At 35.1% G+C, this 23,680-nt stretch overlaps 1 pseudogene; it reads right to left on the bottom strand.

Annotated features, from left to right (window-relative positions):
* Positions 1–12,747: 12,747 nt before the first annotated feature.
* The window catches only part of LOC102138623 (radixin-like), a 56,135-nt pseudogene continuing 45,202 nt past the window's right edge, over positions 12,748–23,680 (bottom strand).

Genomic DNA, 23,680 nt, shown 5'->3' with positions numbered 1-23,680 from the left:
AGGAGTAAAGTTCTGCAACAAAAGTTTTATTTTCATTTCAAAATATAGCAACTAAAAATAAGGTGGCCTATACTATATCCTCCTTAGAGATGATTCTGTAAGTGGTGGAAATTTTTATATTCTATTATTTCCATAAAGAACCAAGAAGTATTAAGAAACTATATTTTAACTCTTAGTTTCAAACAGTAACTAACCATTCCAAAAGAGGAACACTAGAAACCTAGTTCACCTTATAAACAATCCTGACCAAGGGCCAAGCTTGAAGTACATTGGTCAAAGTAGAGCATTTAAAAACATAGCTAATTAATTTATTAGCTCATTTATTTATTAATTAGTTGGGTTTGGCTCCTCAGTAGAAGTAAACAGAATGTTAAACAAATAAGAATTTAAAAGGTGATAAGTACCTTTTTGTAGAAGGTAATATTCTATCTGGGATGTCATATTTATGAAGGTAGTATTTTTATAGTATAACACCAATGACAAAGATGACTTTTAGTAAGAATGTTTAAATGATGATGATATTGGAGATCAGTAATTATCTATGTCCTTCAGAACAGAATGTAAATTTTTCCCAGTAACAAATTGCATTGACAAAATTCTACAATTCAAAATACTACATCTTATTTGTTCTTTATATTAATGAGTAATATGTAACTATGTTTTTATTTCATTATTTCAATATATATTTGTGGACTCCTACTACGCCTCACTCAGGTATGGTAAATATTGGAAACTTAAAGATCAATAAGTCTCTTTTACTTGCATGAACTCAGTAAAGAAAGATAAATAAATATCTGAAATTTGGTGTTATTTGCTTTATAGTAAACATACGCACCAGGTCTGATGGTGTCTCAGCAGAACATAGAACAGTATAGCACTCTGGAACCATGAAGTTATTCAGGATGACTCCAGAAGAATATGAGGAAGGGGAGGGGTGAGAGTAGGACAAAAAAGCAAAAGGTACCCCTAGGTAGGCAGAGGCCAGGCTGTAAACAGCTGTGAAGCCTTGCCAAGGTGTTAGAGGTTTTCCTATAGCCAGTAGTGGGCTACTGAAGAATCTTCATCAGGGAAATGGTATGACACGATCAGAACTGCTTTTTAAAGCCATCACTCTGGTGACAGTGGCAGTAAATGGTAGCAGTACATGTCATAATTATGATGGCAATGTGATAAGAGATGATTTAATTTTTCTTTCTTACCCTAGAGTTCTCAGATTTTTGACCCTGAATCTGTTACTTGGTAATATAAATAGATGTGTTCTTTAAGTGAAAAAGATGACTTACATCTAATTGTCTACTTTTTCCAATAGAAAGCAAGCATAATCAAGACTGAGTATAAATACATATAATTATGATTTGCCAATTAAAAATGTTAACAAAAAAAGACTGAGCTACATACATCTTTTTCACTGCTCTAGTCCCAGTGCCAAATATATAGGAAATAAATATTTGTTGAAGGAATGAATGTTAGTTTAAAGACTAGAGAGATTAAAGTATTTTCTGCATAGAATTTGATTGACTACAACTTAGGATGCTACTGTGTTTTTTACTGCAGTGACTGATGCAATCAATAAGTACAGGAACACAAAAGAGGCAATTGGGTTTCAAAAGAAAAATAACATATACAGCTTTGAACATTTTCAGTATAAATTATCTATGGAAAATTGAGATGAAAGCATCCAGTAAGAAACTGGTTAAAAGAGTAGGGAACACAGGGAAAAATCTGGGCTTGAAATATAAACTTGGGAATCCTTAACTCCCAAAGTAGTAGTGTAAGCCACAGAACTAGACGTTATTAGTTAGGGAATGTATAGACCAAAAAGACCAGAAACCCTAGGGAAAATCAGTGTCTTCAAAATCGCCTGAAGAAGTGCTTCTAATATCACAGAATTCAGTATCATCAAATTCAAGAAATATGGTTTTTCAAAAGAAGAATTGGTGAACAATGTCAAATGTGAAAGAGAAACCAAGTAAAATAAAGGCAGAAGATAAAACTTTGAACTTGGAATTATTTTGTCATATAATTCAGGCTTAGAGCAAAAAGAATGTTAAGTGTTACCCAAACCACCTTTACCTGGATTTCCCAAATGTTAAATTTGGTGAATAAAAACTACTTTGTTATTCTCTACTTATTTGTATGTAGGTATGCATGCACGTATATATGTATCTATCCACATATTTTTGAACTATCTGGGACATTTGAAAATAAGTTGCAGTTATGATACTTCTAAATACTTACAATGTGTTTTCATAAAAACAAGAACATTCTCTTACATAAACATAGTACAGTTATCAAAGTCAAGATATTGACATCAATGCAAAAACACTCTTTTTTTGTTGTTGTTGTTGAGACAGGGTCTCTCTGTCACCCAGGCTGAAGCACAGTGGTGTGATCACGGCTCACTGCAACCTCCACCTCCAGGGTTCAAGGGATCCTCCTGCCCCAGCCTCCCCAGGAGCTGGGACTACAGGCCTGTGCCACCACGCCTGGCTAATTTTTGTGGGTTTTTTTGTAAAGAAGGGTTTTCGCCATGTTGCCCAGGGTGGTATTAAACTTCTGAGCTCAAGTGATCCACCTGCCTCGTTCTCCCACAGTGCTCGGGTTACAGGCCTGAGCCACTACGTGCTGGGATTACAGGCCTGAGCCACCACGCCCAGCCTGTAAACACTCTATATTCAAATTTTGCCAATTATTCCTTAACATTCATTACAGAAAATAAAATTCGGTCCAGTATGCAATTCAGAATTACAATTTGAACTTAATTGTTCTGTCTCATGCATTTCCTTTAATCTGGAAGAGTTTCTCAACCTTTAAGTATGTTGATATTTTTGAAGAGTATAAACTATTTTATACCATGTCAATCAGTTCAGGTTTTTTGTCTTGTTTAGATTGACCTTGTGCATTTTTGTCAAGAATACACCAGATATGATGTATCACTTTCAGTGTATCGTAGCATAAAGTACATAATGCATATTTAACTCACTAATGACAAAGTTAACATTAATTATTTGGTGAAAGTGATATGTGCCCGGTTTCTTTATTATAAGGTGGATATTTTATAATTAATAATTATCTTAATACTATGTAAATACATTTCCTCATTTTTACTAATCTAATTTTTTTTTAATATTAAAAATGTTTTGGGGAATCCCATGCTGGAGTGCAGTAACACGATCATACATAGCTCACTGCAGCCTTGAACTCCTGGGCTCAAGTGATCCTCCTTCCTCAGGCTCCCAAGTAGCTGAGACTCCAAGCATACGCCACCAGGCTTGACTTACTTTCCTTTTCTTTTTCTTTCTTTCTTTCTTTCTTTCTTTCTCTTTCTTTCTTTCTTTCTTTCTTTCTTTCTTTCTTTCTTTCTTTCTTTCTTTCTTTCTCTTTCTTTCTTTTCTTTTTCTTTCTTTCGTTCTTTCTTTCTCTTTCTTTGTTTCTTTCTTTCTGTCTTTCTTTCCTTCTTTCTTTCCTTCCCTCCCTCCCTCTCTTCCTTCCTTCCTTCCTTCCTTCCTTCCTTCCTTCCTTCCTTCCTTCCTTCCTTCCTTCCTTCCTTCCTTCTCTCTCTCTCTCTCTCTCTCTCTCTTTCTTTCTTTCTTTCTTTCTTGCACTTTCTTTGAAACAGAATTTCACTCTGTTACTGAGGCTGGAGGGAAGTAGTTCAATCTTGGCTCACAGAAACCTCTGCATCCCAGGTTCAAGTGATTCTCATGCCTCAGCCTCCCAAGTACCCAGGATTACAGGCACGCGCCACCACACCTAGCTATTTTTTTTTGTATTTTCAGTAGAGATGAGGTTTTGCCATGTTGCCCAGGCTATTCTTGAACACCTGACCTCAAGTGATCCTCCTGCCTCAGCCACCCAAAGTGCTGGTGTGAGCCACCAAACCCGGGTCCTGGCTTTGCTAATTAAAAAGAAATTTATTATTCACAAATAAATAAATAAATAAATAAATAAATAAATAAATATGGGTCTCACTATGTTGCCTAGGCTGGTCTGGAACTCCTGGGCTCAAGCAATCCTCCTGCCCGAGTCTCCCAGTAGCTGGGATTACTAGTGCAAGCCACTGCACCTGGCTTCTTCATTGATTTTGGTATCTGTTGATAATTCCTAACAGAAACAAGTACTGTTGTGATAGCTGCCAAATAGTGATTTTCTACTTCCATCATCTCTTATATTTATGACAATGAGCTTTGCTTTCTCCGTCATTTACTTATTTACTCTTCCATTAATAGGATTCATGGATTATTTTTCTCTATGGTTTTTAATTCACTGCTATCACCATTTATTTGGATTCTCAAATTGTCTCAGATTTGGCCAGTGGAAGCCCTTTCAGATTGGTGCCTGTGTCCTTTCAAAATGTGCCTTTCAATTCTCTGAGCGTTTATTTACTTTATGGCACAGTGGGATGTTCCAGGCTCATCTTACACTTTCCCAGTTCCAGGGCTGCAATCTGCCATTTATCTAAGGAGCTCTTATTCCTTTTAGAAAAGAATAGTATTTAGAAACCAAGATATGACTGTAGGTGCACTCATTGCTACTACCCTGGGTGTGCTTATTGTCTCACTAGAGCAGTCATTGCTCTGGACTCACTCAGTGGAAATTATTAGGATATATATATATATATATATCCGATATATATATATAGGATGAATATATGTATATATCACTCTATCTGTATTAAAATCACATATTTATAATTTAACTTTCAGTTCTTGGATCAGGTTAGTAATATAACATCTCATGATAATGTTAGAGCTGAGCTACGTTCAAGGCTTTTTAGCTAGTGACTCATCCTTTGTGATTAGAATTCTTTTCCGTACATGGTGCCTAGAGACATCTAGGTACACAATGCTCGTTGTCTATCCCTAGCATATATCCCTGAATGCATGAACTATAACTTGAAAATAAGCCTCCCATTATGGCTTGTATACTTTTTATGGCCTTAAGGACCAGAGGCTTTTCTCAAACACATAGATGGAAACCAGATGTAGCCCCTCAAATACTGGATTATTTATCCTTGTCTTTTGTTTATATCCCTTTGATTAAGGCATTGTTACTGTGGGTATAATGTTCTCTATTTCTCAGACAGTTTTTGGCACCAGGAAATCAAGGAAATACATTTATTTGCAGATTATTTTGCATAAACTATTCAAATTTTCTAGTGATTTTATATTTCCGATTTTTATTGTTGGTGTATTAAAGGAACATTTTCTGAATGGCCGTATTTTAATGGGATTAATTCAACACATGTGTTCTGATATGGTTTGGCTTTGTGTCTGCACCCAAATCTCACCTTGAATTGTAAGAATCCCCACGTGTCATAGGATCACTGGGGTGAGATTTTCCCATGCTGTTCTCATAATAGTGAATAAGTCTCACGAGATCTGACAGTTTTATAAAGGGGAGTTCCCCTGCACATGCCCGCTTGCCTGCTGCCGTGTAAGACATGACCTTGCTCCGCATTTGCCTTCCAAATGATTGTGAGGCCTCCCCAGCTATGTGGAACTGTGAGCCAATTAAACCTCTTTCCTTTATAAATTACCCAGTCTTGAGTATGTCTTTATTAGCAGTGTGAGAACAGACTAATACATGCTCATTCTTACACACTTTCACAATCAGCCACAACATGTCAGGTTATGCTACCATAACAGAAACCCCACAAATCTTTGTGATTTAGCATAAGAAATTTTAGTTCTTGCTATGATACATGGCCAATACTGGTCATCAGGGGAGAAATGGGAAGTCTGCATTCACTAAGCAAACCAGACTTCAAGACTCTCCCTCTCATCCTAAGCTTTCATGATCACCCCTGTAGGAAGGAGAAAATGTCTAGAATGATAGACTATTTCTTGTCTTCTGCCCAGGGGTAGCATATATCACTTTCACCTACTTTTCATTTGCAAAGCAAATAATATGACCATACCTCAATTCAATGAGTGAGTGTAATTCTACAATGTACCCGTAAGGCAGAAAGCAGGAAACATTTGGTGAACTGCTCAGGTGACTACCACAATCCACGTTCTGGACAAAACATCAACTTGTCTCCATCCTGTAGGCAAAGCGGATTTACTCTTTCCTTGAGGAACAACACAAGAGTTTTTTCAAGTCCAGTAAAACTTAAATACAATTACCTCTGGCTGAAGATCAGTAATCTCCACTACACCAGATGATGTGCAGTAGCCCACATCAAATCCTGATTGCTCCTCTTGATTTGAAAACTTATGACCAAAAGTAGGATTATCTGCTCTACACTCAACCAATATATACTGTGGAACTGGAACAGGGACAAGATATATACAATAAGTTCTCTTGTATAGAAAACAGAAGAATGGAGGGGGGCGAGGGGGTATGCAGCAATCATTTATTCATTTTAGTTCTATGATCTTGCTGGGAAGATCTTGCAAGGGACTTCTGTACATTGGGTAGATAATGTTTTTTTGTTGAACTCCAATTCTGCTCCTTAGGATATTGTCCTTCCCAGCAATTGGTTCTTCCCCTGAAAGGCCCTTCCGTTTCTGTTATTCACTTTGTTCACACCTACATTGGCCATCTGAGAATATATTCTTTGTCCAGTTATTTTCAAACTGCTTTCTTTTCATATAAAATGGGAGAACCAAATGTGGTTTTGTCTGTTAGTCTCTTTTATTCCAGGCTCTTTCCAAAAACAATCAGCAAGCTTCTATTTAATTTCACTAAGTTGTCTGTGCCAATGGTCACACCCATTTTTTTGCTTAACAAAATTCTTCCATTTGTTATTGTTCCTTGATTTTTAGACCCTGTCCCTATACCTGTGAACTTAATTCTGTGTACCATGAGACTACAATATTATTTTCTTTTTTCCCAAGATATTTTGTTTAGCTGAAGGGAGTTTCTTTGTATCACAATCTTTATTGTGAGGTTCAGATACTTACTTTGAGATAATTTGAACAATTCATATGTTTCAACAATTTGTGTGATTACCAATTCTTGATTTAATCCTTCATGCAATTCACCTCTGAGTTTTAATCAGCCCTTTGTTGCTCAAAGTATTGCTTACAAATATCTATTACTATTTGGTTTTGAGAATCACTTGACTTTTCAACCCTACATGTACTTAAATTTAAGGATTTTCTATAGACTTTTCATTCTTGCTTGCAAATCATCTGATTATTTTGTGTGCTTACCAATTTCTTGTAACAGCTTGTAAACATAAACAACAGCAACCAACACTCATTACTAACATTTTATTCTTTCTTTTCTTTCCTTGGGGCTGTAAGTTCATTAGGTACCTGATCTAATTTTTATGTTATTGCAGTTGAGAGTTTTGCCAAATATTACACCGGTGCATATTATCAATCAGCTTCCTTTTGTCTTTCAGTAATAATTTCTTAGTCCTTCACTGTCTTGTATGTAGGCTATTTTAGGGATTTGCTATAGGAGAGCCATACTCTTTGGAGAAGTTCAGTGCCGTCCAGGATGGGCAAGATTATATTGCAATAACAATAATCCTTGCTACTGGAAGAAAATAAAGTTTATTTCTTACATATGATATATGTCAAATGTAAATTGACAGGGGATCTTGGCTTATTGTAACTAAACAGGGACCTGAGATGACAGAGGCACCATCTACTTTTACGATCACTTTAGCAAGGGAAAGATAATGTGGCCTACAATTCCCTAGCCCTTCAAGCTTTCACACTGAAGTGTCACATGGCACTGTTATATTTCATTGACAAAAACAAGTCATGTAATCATAGGGCAGGAAAGTGAGCCTACTATAGGGCTGGAAATTAGGTAACAGGATACAATTGCACTAGCAATTACAAAAGCACTAGTTGTTATAGCACTTTCTTCTAGTAGTGAATTCACTTTTAAAAGTCAAATTCTTGCATATACATTGACGCAATCATGCATAGTACCATACCTAATCGAATGGCACTCAGTTTATTTAAAGGTGATGAGAGGTTAAATGGAGTCACTAGGTTGATCAAAATAAAGCATTGCAGTTCAAAAACTGGAAAAACAAAGAGTGTTGTTAAAAGATCCAAGTGTCATTTCCTGAGAAATAAAGAATAATAGTTGTTTATTACTGGGGTGCTAACTTATTATTGCTAAGATATAAGATATTTTTCACTTCAGTTTTATATTCAATTTAATTTGCATTAAAGTTATAAACATTAAACTTGTACATACACATAAACATATATGTATATATACACACATAACCACACACATACATGTATATATACACATACATATATATGTAAAACAGAATTTTATGAGAATCCTTGAGAGGAAGAATGTTGTTGAAATTAATGTTTTTAGAAATCAAAATACTATGATGTTTGATACTATCACAAAGAAAGTAAAAATAATTTGAGAAAAGTACATCCTGGTATACACAAGAGCATAGTAGAAAAAGAATACACTAAGGTGAATAATAAAGATGAGCAATGGTCTCAATAATTTCTCAACCAAAACATTGTTTCTTGTAGTAAATTACATTTCCATTCTTCATTTTTTAATCAGAAGGAGCAAGTGACTCCTTTGAACCACAAACGTTTAATAATTCCAAGCACTAGACTTGGCACAGTGGCTTATGCCTGTAATCCCAGCACTTTGGGAGGCCAAGATGCGCAGATCCCCTGAGGTCAGGAGTTTGAGACCAGCCTGGCCAACATGGTGAAAACTCATCTGTACTAAAACTACAAAAATTAGCCAGGTATGGTAGCGGGCACCTATAGTCTCAGCTACTTCGGAGGCTGAGACAAAAGAATCGCTTGAACCCAGGAGGCAGAGGTTGCGGTGAGCTGAGATCGTACCACTGCACTCAAGCCTGGGTGACATGAGCGAAAAATAAAAAAAAAAAAATTCCAACCACTGTAACATTTAACCATCAAATGTTAAATACATGTATTATGGGAAATTATATTGCTTTAGTTATTGTAGACTCTAGATTCTAAGGACTACGTTTGTCATAGAAAATTAATCTTTTTCAATATTCTTTAAACAAAATCATTAGCCTTTGGATAATTAACCCACTGCTATACACACACACACACACACACACACACACACACATACACACACTCAGTAGACAGAAAGCCAGCTAGATAGCTAGATGATTGACAGATAGAGATATATTACATATTTATATATTGTATGTATATTAATTTGTAAATATAATTTAGATAATCTTAAAGGCTGTCTTGCCCAGCAACATTTATTAAGATTTAAAAGCAGAGGATCTGGAAACAAGCTAAGTTCAATTCTGATGCCATTAAGTCTTAGCTGTGTTGTTATCCTTCTTGTGGTTCAATTTCCTTATCTGTATACTTTGTATCATAACATTCTTCATTTCACTTTTGTAAGGAGCAATTAGAAAAATAACAATTTCACAGGAAGCATTCAATATCTGTTAGCTAATATCATTATTATTTATGCAAAAGCTACAGGCAGTTTATGTCTACTTTTCTCTGAAATCTTCTTAAAATAAAGGATGTCTTTAGCATACTTAATGAAAATACACTGAAAAGTCTTGTTCTTCTATGCTGTTCACTTGTTAAGGTCGATGAGTACATGAACGGGCTAGTAAGTGCAAACATCAGTCATGAGTATGCTGCTTATTTCATCATTGTTCATGAGTACAGGTTAAGCATATCTACTTGCTTCATGTCAATACTCAATGGATTCTACTAAAAGAGGAAATAAAATGAAAAAATGCTACAGACTACTACATTTGCTACAGACTGCTACAGACTGCTACATTTGGGCATTGAGAAGAAGTGAATTCTGTCATGTATTACAACATGGATGACATGTTTTGAGGACATTACGCTAAGTGAAATAAACCAGTCACAGAAGCACAAATGATGTATGATTTGTCAAATTCATAGAAACAGAGCAGAATAATGGTTTCCAGGGTCCAGTGATGGAGGAAATGCAGAATTGCTTTTTGATGGCTATTAAACTTCAGTTTATTTAAAATGAAGAAGTTCTAGAATTTTGCTGCACGTTTGCATATAGTTAATAGTATACTTAGAAATTGTTAAGAGAGTAAATCTAATGTTATGTGGTTTTCTTTCCCCAATAAAAAAATTATAACAATAACCGAAAGAGCAATAACGTATGACAAAACGAAATGAGAGGAAAAACAAAACACACGCACATACATATACATACATGTACACATACAAAAATACACAATGGGGGCCGGACCTGGTGGCTCACGCCTGTAATCTTAGCACTTTGGGAGGCCGAGGCAGGTGGATCACCTGAGGTCAGGAGTTCGAGACCAGCCTGACCAACATGGAGAAAACTCGTCTCTACTAAAACTACAAAATTCACTGGGTGTGGTGGTGGCACACACCTGTAATCTCAGTTACTCGGGAGGCTGAGGCAGGAGAATCGCTTGAACCCGGGAGGTGGAGGTTGTGGTGAGCCAAGATTGTGCCACTGCACTCCAGCCTGGGCAACAAGAGTGAAACTCCGCCTCAAAAAAAAAAAAAAAAAAAAAAAAAATACATACTGAGTTCCAAACACTAATGCTTCTGAAATATTTATTAGGTGAAGAGAAGCATTATTTGGCAAATTTGCATAAAATATTTCCCAAACATATGTCCCCCTTTCAGAAAAATATGTCTTTACAAAGAGATTTCCTGAAATCTATTATCTTGCATGTATCAGTAGCAACATTAATCCACTTAATTTACAAAAAAGGCAAATATTATGTTTAGTATATACATATATACCTTTTTCATTCTAATAAATATAGACGCATTTTGTAATTCTAAAGTTTTACTCTTGTTAGAGGTTTTTGTGAAAAATAGGAAAAGTATGTGTAGCTATGAATGTCAAAAATAAGACATTTGTTTTTCATTTCCTACAACTGCGAGATGACGAAAAATGAATTTATATATAAATATATTCATGCTGTATACCATATTTATAAAACTCCACAAAGCATCAGTCTTTAACTAAATAGTGAAACCATGTATTCCAATATTTCACAGCATTCTCCATAGTTTTCTGTGCAACTGTCGAAGTGTTCCTTCTTTTATCTTCTGTTGAAATGCTTTATGGAGATTAAAGCTTAACTTCAGAACTTCAGAGTAAGCAGCAGAGAATGAAATAGCTTGGAAGAGACAGAGATGTGCAAAATCATAAGCTGTTTCTAAAGATGTATGGCAAAGCACAGGATTGAAAATTGAAGTTGAATGTGGCAACTTAACAGACACAGAAGAGTTTTTCTTTATACAGTACATCCAAATTTCTTTTAGAAGATGTTTTTTGAAAGAATTCTGGTGACGGAAAAATTATTTGAAACTTGGAAATAAGGCAAAAATATGGGCAGCAAGTCCACTCGATGTCACATGGTGATAATGGCCATCTGAAGATTATGTAAAGAAATGTATTTAATTTGTATTAAATCTTAATGAATTTATATGTATATATAAGAACAAATGAGTTGAATAAAGTTTACAATTATTGTTTTTATAGTTTCATAATTTCATAAAACACTTGAATGTACCTTTTGGAAACTTATACTTACACTGCCAACTGTTACGGGATATTGTGAAAATATTCATATGGAAATAAACTGTTTTCTCCTGACAAATCCAGTATATTCTTAGGCACATGTCTTTTAGGTACATGTCTGCCTGAAAGTTCTCATACTTTGAGAATAAAATCTGATTGGATTAAATTCACATTCTCCGGGAAGGAAATGGCCTACAATTCTTGACACCTTTATTTCTGAATTTAGATAGATAACAATAGAGACATATTATTCAGCTATTGACACGATTTCTTAACATCTAACTTTATCTGGGCAAAAGGTATTTCTTTATTATTTAACAGATAGGATACTATTATATACAGCCTATCATACACTTGCAAGGTCAGAAATGGACCTTTGTATTTTATTAATGTTTTGGACATTTTTTTATTTGAAGATAGGAGAAATTATTCATTCTGTCAACTTAAAAGGCATAACACAGCAGTATTGATTAAAAATAGAAGACATTTGACGAAAGATAAGAGTTAAAACAATTCATACCTTAATTTAGGCATTTATTAAACTTTCAAAATGCACTAATATTATTTGACAGAAATCATTTAGTTCTGCACTTGCCATTGATTACATTAAGGTTATAAAACTTTCAAAATGCACTAATATTATTTGACAGAAATCATTTAGTTCTGCACTTGGCATTGATTACATTAATGTTCTCTACAGCTTTTTAAATCTCTCAATATAATTCTAAATATAAACCTGCTAAATAATGAATATTGGGGTTTAATATTCATGACGTTAATCTCCTCCAAAAATTAAACCTTGAAATCAAGTTGTCTCCTTTCAAAAGCATTGTTAGGAAGTTAAAAATTTGACTAAATAAAATAAATTGATTTTTTAAGACAAAATAATGGTCAATTTGATTGAAGTTTTACACTGAAACATTTGTTTTGTTGTACTGATAGAATTTTCCAAGTGAATATAACACATAAAATAGAGAAATAGTAACTAAATGGGAAGAATGGTATATTTTTAAAAATCAAATTTTATATAAACATTGGAATTTTATCTTTCATTTAATTTATCAGTATTTTAATGCACCTTACATTTGGCAATTTGGTTTTACCAATTTAATATTTCAAAAAATGTATATAATTAAAACATCATAAGAAAAAATTCATTCACACAGCCTTTTTCATTATTTTTTTGAAATTTATAGATGACATGATAATTGTTCATATTTATCTTTAAAAAAATCAGATTAAAAACCTCAAATTGGTTTCATCTATGACTTGAACTAATGCTGAACTTAATGCCTGAAGTTGCTTCTTAACACATGTATTTCTCTATGTTTCTGTTACATGTTCTTCCTCGCTTCTATGGTTCATTACCCCTTCATTTGATAATTCAGCACTAGTCTCAGCATTATTCTCATCATGTTCATTATGTTCGTTTTCTGTCGGAGGAATGACTGGTGGTGGAGGTGGAGAGGTGGTAGACATCACAGTTTTTAACTCTTCTTTGGTCTTTTCCAAGTCTTGTGGGGTTGCAAAAGCTTTGTGTTGCCACTCAGTAGCTTCCTCTTCCTTTTTCTTCTTGGCTTCTTCTAGAAGTGCAATCTTGGCAGTGAATTCAGCAAGTGCTGCTAGCTGCTCCTGATTCTTCATCTGGTCGGCAGCTTGTTTTGCTATGGCAGACTTCGCCTCTTCAGCAGCTCAATGCTCCTTTTCAAGCCGCTCTGCTTCTTATTTTGCTCGTTTTCATTTTTGATCCAGTTCTAGAACTTTTTGAGTCTGTTCTTCTAGTTCTTTCTGGGCTTTAATTGTCAGTTCTTCAATTTATTTTAGACGTTCCATTAGCTCTTCCTTTTCACGTTCTATTCTTTCCTTTTCCTTTTCACGTTCTATTCTTTCCTTTTCCTTTTCTGCTATTTCTCTTTTCTTCTTTTCATTCTCTAATTGTGCCCTTTCCAACTGCTTCTGATGTTTCTCCTCCCTAGCCTGAGCCTTCATCTGTTGTACTTTAATAGTATCAGGCTTCCTTCTTTGCATGTATAGTTCATAGTTTCCCATATATAAGGCCAAAATCCCCTTATTGATTCTCAGACGAGGTGCATAAAAAACAAAATCAGGTGGCTTTTTGTCTATTGGCTTTATAACAAACTTTTTGTCATTAAATGAAATATTTCTGATTTCACTCCAGGGAAAACCAATTTTAGGTGTTAACTTGTCATCATGCTCATAAACATTCAGACTCAAAGCATCAACACCTAGCCATAATTCAGTTCCCTTTTTATTTTTATTCTGATATTTTTTATTTTATTATTTTTCTTTTTTTTTTGAGATGGAGTCTTGCTCTGTCACCCAGGCTGAAATGCAGTGGTGTGATCTCGGCTCACTGCAACCTCCACCTCGCGGGTTCAAGTGATTTTCCTGCCTCAGTCTCCTGAGTATCCGGGATTACAGGCGCAAGCCACCAAGCCTGGCTAATCTTTTGTATTTCTAGTAGAGACGGGGTATCCCTCATGTTGGTCAGGCTAGTCTCGAACTCCTGACCTCGTGATCCGCCCACCTCAGCCTCCCAAAGTGCTGGATTAAAGACATGAGCCACCATGCCCGGCCCCCTTTTTATTTTTTATTTCAAAATAGTTGACACCATATATTTCTAGATCTTGTGCAATCTTCAGCTATTCCATCAAAGAATCCTCCCTTAGCATTGCTCTATGTTTTTCATGCCCGTTCTGTATTCTTTCTTCCCACTGTTCTTTTGTTAGTTTGTGTTGTTCCAATACATGCTGGGGTAGGAGTCTATCATTAGCCAGGTAGCCTGGCTTATGAATCTCTTTATTATAATCTCCACACTTGGTTTGGACTGCACAGGAAGCCAAAATAACTGCTGCTTCTGGCGGGCAATACATTTCATCCTTTAAGATGGCTTCTTAAACTTGCAGGAAGAGTCTCTGGATTATTTCTTGAATTAATTCCTCAGAAACATCTTCAGGAAAAATTTAGCTCTAAACTTGAACTGTAAAGGATTCTCTTTTTTAACATCTTGCTGTGTCACCTTTTTATTTAGTTTAAGCCATATAGGATAACCTTTGCTGTCTACATACAGCAGCCCAAAAAAACAGACCTCATGCTAACCAACTGTTTTCACCACCTGGTCAAAAAGTTGTTTGCCAGTTGTATTGGGCACATAGTGATGTTCTTCATGCTGAGAATGTTAAAGCAGTTCGTGATAAGTACAAGAGTCTGCAACAGATTCGACAAGGCAATACAAAGCAGTGTATCGATGAGTTTGAAGCAATAGGAGAGCTGTTATTTTGCATATATGTTCTGCATAAGCTGAACCACCAACAGAGAAAAGCAGGCCTTTGCGGATATGATGGAATGCATCCCACCTTGTCAAAGCACTTATACCAGTTTGACTGTGCTAGCTAAAAGACAAATTTAAGGGGAGCTCTTCAGCATTAAGGCAGTATGATATCATGCTTGGTTTTCTTTTACTTTTGGTCCAGGGAATGGAGAATGGTGTTCCATTGCCTCCTTTCACATTCTTTCTTTTTCTTTCTTTTTCTGTTGAAGATTAACACTAATTAGCATGTCTGACAAATGCGTATGTGTGGTTTCAGTTCTATGTACATTTTAAAGGATAATGGTGAACATTTTAATGGGTTTCCCTTGCCTCTTCCATATTTAACCTGTATATATTTCCACATTCTGTCTCACTCACATTTTCTCAGTATGCCCTTCTCATATCTGCCATGCCCATAGCCATAATTCCACCATCATACAGATCAGGCAGTGTTTAAAATGATGGTAGGTAGCAGAGTGGACAGTCTTGGATCATTATGTAGAATAAGGCTATGAATGATGAAAGAGATTAGAACATTTAATAATATATGTACAGCTGGTGGTTAGTTTTTTAAATCCAAATTTAATTACCTAATTGGATATTTGATATTTGGTTATCTAATCACAGTCATCTATAACAGCTACACTGATTGGTGTATTATCTCCTGTAATCCTCTGATGGCTTTTTTTGCCTACCGTTTCACAGAGGTTTGGACAGCAGTAGTAGTTCCCTAGGACAGTTTATTGATGAAACAGTCTCTGTAAGGGTTTTAAAGTTTTGTTCTTTTTAGACTGATTTAGAAAAACAGATGATTAATAAAAGAAAATATACATTTGTTGGTAACTGATTTTAATTATTTTTAAAAACCTGGACCTTTCTGGAAGGGCAGCATATAAAAATGTCAGTCCTGAGGAGGGGACAACAATATTACCTCACTACTACACCCACGATGACTGGTTGTTCAAACACAATGGAGTGTGTAAGCTATATGTTTTATAATTCATAATGATAGTCTCAATCACCGAGAAATACTTTTGAAATTTCATTTTTCCTCAGAATATCTTAAGAGTGCTAAATTTTTAGCTGCCTTTTTATTGAGCCAAACTGTGGGATTCTGATTTGCGTTAAAATTGTAAGCTCCTCACTGATATACTATCATCCTGGAGGGGTGCTGTATGGCTGAGGAAGAGTGAGAGAGAGAATAAGAGAGAGAGAGTGTGTGTTTATATGTGTGTGTGTGTGTGTGTGTGTGTGTGTGTGAGAGAGAGAGAGAGAGAGAGATGCTAATCTTGTAGCATATGAAGAATGTCTGTACCTTGACATGATAGTTACATAATCAATTTAGTATATTTGGTTTCTAGATCACTGTGCTTATTTTTTTCAATATCTAATTAAAATACTTAAATTTGGTTTGTTAATTCTATTTTAGAAATTATAATTTTAGTTTATATTAATTTCAATTATATCTTACTGAAGAAATCTTTCCAGTTAGGAGGCTCTAATATTCACATGTTCTAATACTTTGTTTATTGTAAAACAGCTAAATTTGGAGACACGTAAAGCCTTGTTTACTCTATGTGGTTCAGCTACTTTCCATTTGGTATTACACACTCAAATTTACATTTATCTATTAAAATTGCCATTTTATTAAACATTTTCATGCACAGTCGATTCAAGTTGTGTCTGAAAATAACACTTGTGCTTTTTTGATTTTGCTGACTTTGAAAGGATTAATTTGGGCAGACATTATGAAAAAGAAAGGTCGCATTTAATATATTTTTTGAATTTTGTAGAACAAAACATAGCTGGTGAACCTTGAAGTGACTGTTGTACCACGGTTGTGCACATGCTTCAGAATCCTATGGAAGAGAATGTTTTGCAGTACATCAAAGGAATGGATGGTGGACCCTACTATTCGTGTTTTGAAACATAAATGTTCACTTTAAAGAAATTGCCATAATAGATAAAAACCTGAACTTTCATTGGATTTCCTCATTTTGAATTATGTGCACTACCATGGCTACATCAGTTTGATACAGTATTGAAAAATTATCAGATATATTTTGCTGTTTATGATCTATTTGTAGATTAGGATTAAAATGAATTTAATCCATTTTTTAAGGCTGTGTGAATTTTTCTAAACAAGAACCATTTGCAATATGGATTTTCCTTCGTTTGTTTGTTTGTTTGAGACGGAGTTTCGCTTTTGTTGCCCAGGCTGGAGTGCAATGGCACGATCTCAGCTCGCTGCAACCTCTGCCTCCCGTGTTCAGGCGATTCTCCTGCCTCAGCCTCCCAAGTAGCTGGGATTACAGGCATGTGCCACCACCCCCGGCTAATTGCAATATGGATTTTCAAAGAGATTAAACCAATTATAACTTATTATTAACAGTCTCGAGCACATGTTCATATAGTCAATGTAAAAATGCACTAATGAGTATTTGGTAAATCCCAGTAGGCTTTTACCATTAGCATAATTTTGTGTTGTACAATTAAGTTACAATTACATCTCTAATTTTGGATAATATTCATTGGTTAACAATAAAGTGACAAAAGCTTATGCCAAAAAAGGCCTCAAATTAATTGAACATATTTATGGTGTACAGTATGATGCTTCAATGTGTGTATATATTATATAACAATCAAATCAGGGAAATTACAATATCCATGACTTCAAACATATTTTTTTTGTGGTGACAACATTCAGTCTTCTATCTATCTTGAAATATATGCTGTATTTTTATTTGCTGTAGTCACCCTACTGTGTAATAGAACACCACAATATTCTTCCTGTCTAACTGTAACATTGTATCCATTGACCAACCTCTTCCATTCCCCCTCTCCTTTCTACCCTCCTCAGCCTCTAATAACCACTATTTTACTCTCTAAATCTATAAAATCAGCCTTTTTAGATTCCACATATGAGTGAGATCATGTGGTATTTGTCTTTTTATATCTAGCTTATTTCACTTCATATAATGTCCTCCAATGTTCATTCGTGTTGCCACAAATGACAGGATTTCATTCTGTTTTATGACTGAGTAGTATTCCATTGTGTGTGTATGTATGTGTGTATGTGTATATATGCACAAATCAGGGAAATTATCGTACATATGTATATGTACATATACACATTTTCTTTATCCACTTATCTATAGATGGGCATTTGTATATTGGCTATTGTGAATAGTGCTGCAACAAGCATGGGAATGAAAATATCTGTTCGACATACTGATTTCATTCCCTTTGGATATATACCCAGTAGTGGGATTCCTGGATCATATGGTAATTCTATTTTTAATTCTTTGAGGAACTTCCATCACCAATGGTGTTTCAGAGTTCTCGTTTCTCAATGGCCTCACCAGCATTTGTTATTTTTTTGTGTTTTAGATAATAATCATTTTGACTGGGGTAAAGTAATATATCAATGTGGTTTTGATTTGCATTTTCCTTATGTTTAATGACATTGAGAATTTTTTCATGTTATCTGTTGGAAATTTAAATGTGTTATTTTGAAAAATGTCTATGCAGGGCTTTTTTTTTTTTTTTTTTTTTTTTTTTTTTTTTTGACTTAGTCTCGCTCTATCGCCAGGCTGGAGTACAGTGGCATGATCTCAGCTCACTGCAACCTCCACGTCCCAGGTTCAAGAGATTCTCCTGCCTCAGCCTCCCCAGTAGCTGGAACTACAGGCGAATGCCACCACGCCCAGCTAATTTTTGTATTTTTAGTAGAGATGGAGTTTGACCATGTGACTAGGATGGTCTTGATCTCTTGACCTCATGATCCATCCGCCTCAGCCTCCCAAAGTGCTGGGATTACAGGGGTGAGCCACTGCACCCACCCTGACTCATTTTTTAATCAGGTTATTTAGTTTGATACTATTGAGTTGTTTGTGTTCCTTATATATTCTAGATATTAACCAGATACATAGCTTACAAATACTTTCTCCCATTCTGTAGGTTGCCTCTTCACTCTATTGATAGTTTCCACTGCTCTGAAGACGCTTTTTAGTTTGATGTAATCCCATTTGTCTATTTTTGCATTAGGCGTCTGTGCTTTTGAGGTCTTATACAAAATATCCTTGCCCAGCCCAATTTCATGAAGAGTTTCCTCTATGTTTTCTTTTAGTAGTTTCACAGTTTTGGTTTTACATTTAAGTAGTTAATCCAATCTGAGTTGATTTTTGTGTATGGTGAGAGATAGGGATCTAGTTTCATTCTTCTGCATGTGGATATACAGTTGTCCCAGAACCATTTATTGAAGAGACTGTCTTTTCCTACATGTCTATTATTGGCATTTTTGTCAAAAACAAGTTGGTTGTAAATGCATGAATTTATTTCCAGGCTGTCCTCTCTGTTTTATTGGTCTGTGTGCCTGTTTTTATGCCAGTACTGATCTGTTTTGTTTACTGTAGCTTTGTATATTTTGAAGTCAGGTAGTGTGGTGTCTCCAGCTTTGCTTTTTTTTTTTGCTCAAAATTGCTTTGGTTGTCTGAGGTCTTTTGCATTTGTACATGAATTTTAAGATTGTTTTTTCTGTTGCTGTGAAGAATGACTTTTTTTTTTTTTTTAAGAGCCTCACTCTGTTGCCCAGGCTGGAGTGCAGTGGCATTATCTTGGCTCACTGCAACTTCCGCCTCCCAGGTTCAAGCGATTCTCCTGCCTCAGTCTCCCTATTAGCTGGAATCACAGGTGCCCACTACCACACCCAGCTAATTTTTGTAGTTTTAGTAGAGACAGGGTTTCACCATGTTGGCCAGGCTGTCCTCGAACTCCTGACCTCAGGTGATCCACCTGCCTCGGCCTCCCAAAGTGCTGGGATTACAGGCATGAGCTGTCACTGGTATCCTGATAATGATTATATTGAATCTGTAGATTGCTTTGGGTAATGTGGACATGTTAATAATATTAATTCTTCCAATCCATGAACAGGGGATATCTTTTTATTTATTTGTGTTCTCATCATTTCCTTTATTTTCTGAGACAGTATCTCACTCTGTCACCTAGGGTATAGTGCAGTGGCATGATCACAGCTCATTGCAGCCTCAACTTCCAGGGCTGAATCGATCCTCTCACTTCAGCCTCTTGAGTAGTTGGAACTACGGGCATGCACCACTATGTTCAGCTAATTTTTTTTATTTTTTATGTTTTTGTGGAATCAGAGTCTCACTATGTTGCCCAGGATGGTCTCAAACTCCTAGACTCAAGCAATCCTCCACCTCAGCCTCACAAAGAGTTAGGATTCAATTTCTTTCATCAATGTTTTATAGATTGCATCATAAATATCTTTCAGCTCCTTGGTTAAGCTTATTTCTAGAGGTGTTTTTTTGTTTGTTTGTTTTCTTTTTCTTTTTTTTTTTTTTTTTTTTTGTAGCTACTGTAAGTGGAATTGCTTTCCTGATTTATTTCTCAGATAGTTCACTACTGGCATAGAGAAAAGCTACCAATTTTTAACCACTCTTATCTTCACTTCACAGTTGGCAAATAGTTTTTACATTCATTGTCTCCATCTTTATCTACTTAAGTTGCCTATGACATAGTTTGGACAGGTAAAATTATCGCCACTTTTACATTTTGAGTAAATAATCTCAGGCACAAAATATATAAATGACTTTCCTTAAGATTGCTATGTAATCAAGTGGTGGAGTCAGAACTTATTCTCCAGTTCAGATCTTGAATAGAAGGCCCTGGAACACACAGTTTATGTTTAGAAATAGTTTGTTATCATAACACAATACCTTCTTTAAAGCATTGGTAATTTAACTTTCTTCTAATTTATTAGAGCTTGTAGTTTTTCTATTTTATTCAATTTACTAAAATATTTCATAAGTGATAACTAAGATTTTATATGGAGTCAAACTGTTCTGTTCCTCTAATGCTTGGAAAAATGAAATATGACCAGCTGTTTGAATATACACATGAAAAATTTCAATGTGTGTATAAGGGAAAATTCTGGTGATTCCAAGGATGAGATAATTAAATCAATTTACCTTTGCAAAGGGAAACTGCTCTGGGAATTATTTAAGGTGGTTAAATTGCATAGCTTTCCCTCCACAAGCTGTCAACACTAAAGAGATTAAGACTTCATTTGCAAGCTTTATTTTTAATGTAAAATGGCAGTAATTGACATTTTAAAACTGTATGGTACAGTACTCTACATGACACAAGCAGAAACTTGTACAGCTTTGGAGCCTAGCTCTTGTACATATTTGCTCCACTTGTCTATTACAAGATCTGGGGTGTTTTTAGTAGTTGAATCTTTTAAATATTATCTTCCCTATTAGAATGCAAAAACACTGCTTGTGATGATACTAAGGAAAATCAACTTAAGGACACAGAGTACACATTACTTTTGACTCCTGATCCTCCTTTAAAACTGAAAGAGCTTGTACTCTCAAAGTATAATATTCTATGAACCACTTGCCCATTTGCATAATTTGCTTTTCAGTGCAAAGTATTAGGCCCTGACCCAGATTACCTCAAAGTGAATTGTCAGCAAGCCAATAAAATATTGAGCAGATGGATGTCATTTTTCAAAATTAGGCTTTCTTTGACAATAATCATTCTTGATGTTCTATGATAATAAGAATCAGTAGGAAGAATTCATCAAGCATTTCCTTATGTAGACAAGTATATAGCTTACGTAGAAACCAAAAGATGACTGACAAAAAGCAGAAAACTCTTCCTAATTTCAAAAAAGAAATGTGGGTACATATATATGTGTATATATATTATATATATAGTAATACAGCTCCTTGAAGTCCAAAAAGACAATATATTTCTCTTTGCTAAGCATATTACAGAATCCTTCCTTTTTACTCTATATGTGAGTCTGGGAAGTTTTCATGTCCATTCCCAGTTTCTATGCATTGTAGTTTTGAAGGCATAAAAAGATAATCGTATTTTATAAAGAACAATCTGCCTCTTCAATTAATGCCCCATGCTAAATTTGAAATTTACATCCTACACACCACTCTGGTTACAAAATAATTAATTTGATTCAGATGTTTAATTAAGCATGACAAGGAGGCTTTAGTTTTAAGTTAAGAGAGAAAAAAAAATGAAAGAGTTGCCTTGGAAAAGCCTAGAGCATATTTTGCAGAGCATCTTGGAACAAACAGTTTTAACTGAAAGACTTAGCCTATTCCTTTGATGACTTCATTAACAAGTCAAAATATTCAGACCCATGAGGCCTATGACAGAGAATACTCTAGCAGCTAGATGTAGGACACATAGAATTTGGGCTTTTTGATCAAATTGTAATAAATATATTTAATTAAGCAGGCTTTGCCTGGGGAATTAAAAGAAAGAAAAGAAAAGTGCCTCTTATTTAGTTTTTGAACCAATGTTTCCTCATTCTATGTTAACTGAAAGGATCTTTTATTTATAGATACTATTATGACCTCCATAATACATCCATTATATACATATTCACTTTCTTTTTGCTCTATTTTATTGTACAAACTCTTTTTGTTGACGTTCAAAACTGTAATTAAAGCCAAGTCTTCATGTTTTCCCCTTTACTAACACTTACATTTTGTTGTAAGCAAAAGAACAAAAGAGTAAATCTTATCATGGTGATTTATTTGATACTCAATTTTAGTGACATTTACATCTGTACCCACATAGAATGGGAAGAAATCAGTGAACATTCACAGAAATGGCATAAATGCAAACTTGAATTTTTAAAAATGCAATATTCATTAGACAATCTGCAATTGTTTTTTGTATTTTTAAAATTTTCATTTACAACAATACTTCCTGTAGAATTATAGTCACTGTTAATAAGTCACAAAATGTCAAATTGGTTGATGAATGTTCTCATATCAAAGATTTACAGCAGTAGCTATGCTCAAAGTTGAAAGATGTTTTTAAACAGGCAGCAGTTTTATACAAATCCTTACAAATAACTCATGGATACAAAGTCAGGTGATGAACTTCATTTAATAATATTCAACTGAGGGAAAGGAGGGAAATCCATGGTAGTCACAGATGTACATGGCATGATGTTGAAATCTCAGCTCCGGGGAAGATGTTTCAAATCCCAGAGTTTCTGATTTTCTCACATGCTCTATTTCTCCTCTCCAGCCCTCCTAAAAGCCCGTGAAAACCCACCACTGTTACTAGTGGCAGAATGTTGTATCTATCACCTAATATCTGATAGAAAAAAACCACTTGAACTATTGTTCTATTGACACAGTATTCCTGGTGTAACAGTAGGTTGTGTGACCATTCTCCATCTATCTTCAAAAATGTCTTAGGATTTGAATCTAGTCCAATCTTACCTGCAACATTAATTCAAGGAATCATGGGTGTGTGTTGGATTCTATTAAGTCTTTCTGAGTACTGGGAACTATAGACTAAGCACCTATATTTCATTGTCAAAGTGGTTTATCAAGTGATGAGTAATTAGTATTGACGAGATGCAACTGCACCAGAAAATAGATATCAATTTTGTACTCTGAAGGAACTATGTGACTAGCAAGGTATGAAAGTCAAAGAGACTTCAGAGCTACTTAGTTTCTGGAACAGAAGTGGTCTGTGCCAATCCAATCTCATCTAGTAAGATCACACATGTTCTAAGGATGGAGTGACCGAGGCATGGGAATTTGTGCTTATGAATCATAAAACGATGATTATGTTGTTGCTGTGCATGCTGTGTTGCTGCCTGCCCTGTATTCCTTCTGCAAATTAATAAACTTGATGTTGGGTGAAGTCTAACATGTCTCATGAGTTTGTCAAGCTGAACTTAGAGCACTCTTTCTGGTTTATCAGAGTGGACACTGTATACATCTATTTCATTGAGCTTCTACTTCATATTAAAAGGGTATCTTT

This window comes from Macaca fascicularis, chromosome X, assembly GCF_037993035.2.
Source record: "Macaca fascicularis isolate 582-1 chromosome X, T2T-MFA8v1.1".
NCBI lineage: Eukaryota > Metazoa > Chordata > Mammalia > Primates > Cercopithecidae > Macaca > Macaca fascicularis.
This window is presented reverse-complemented; position numbering and strand designations above follow the sequence as displayed.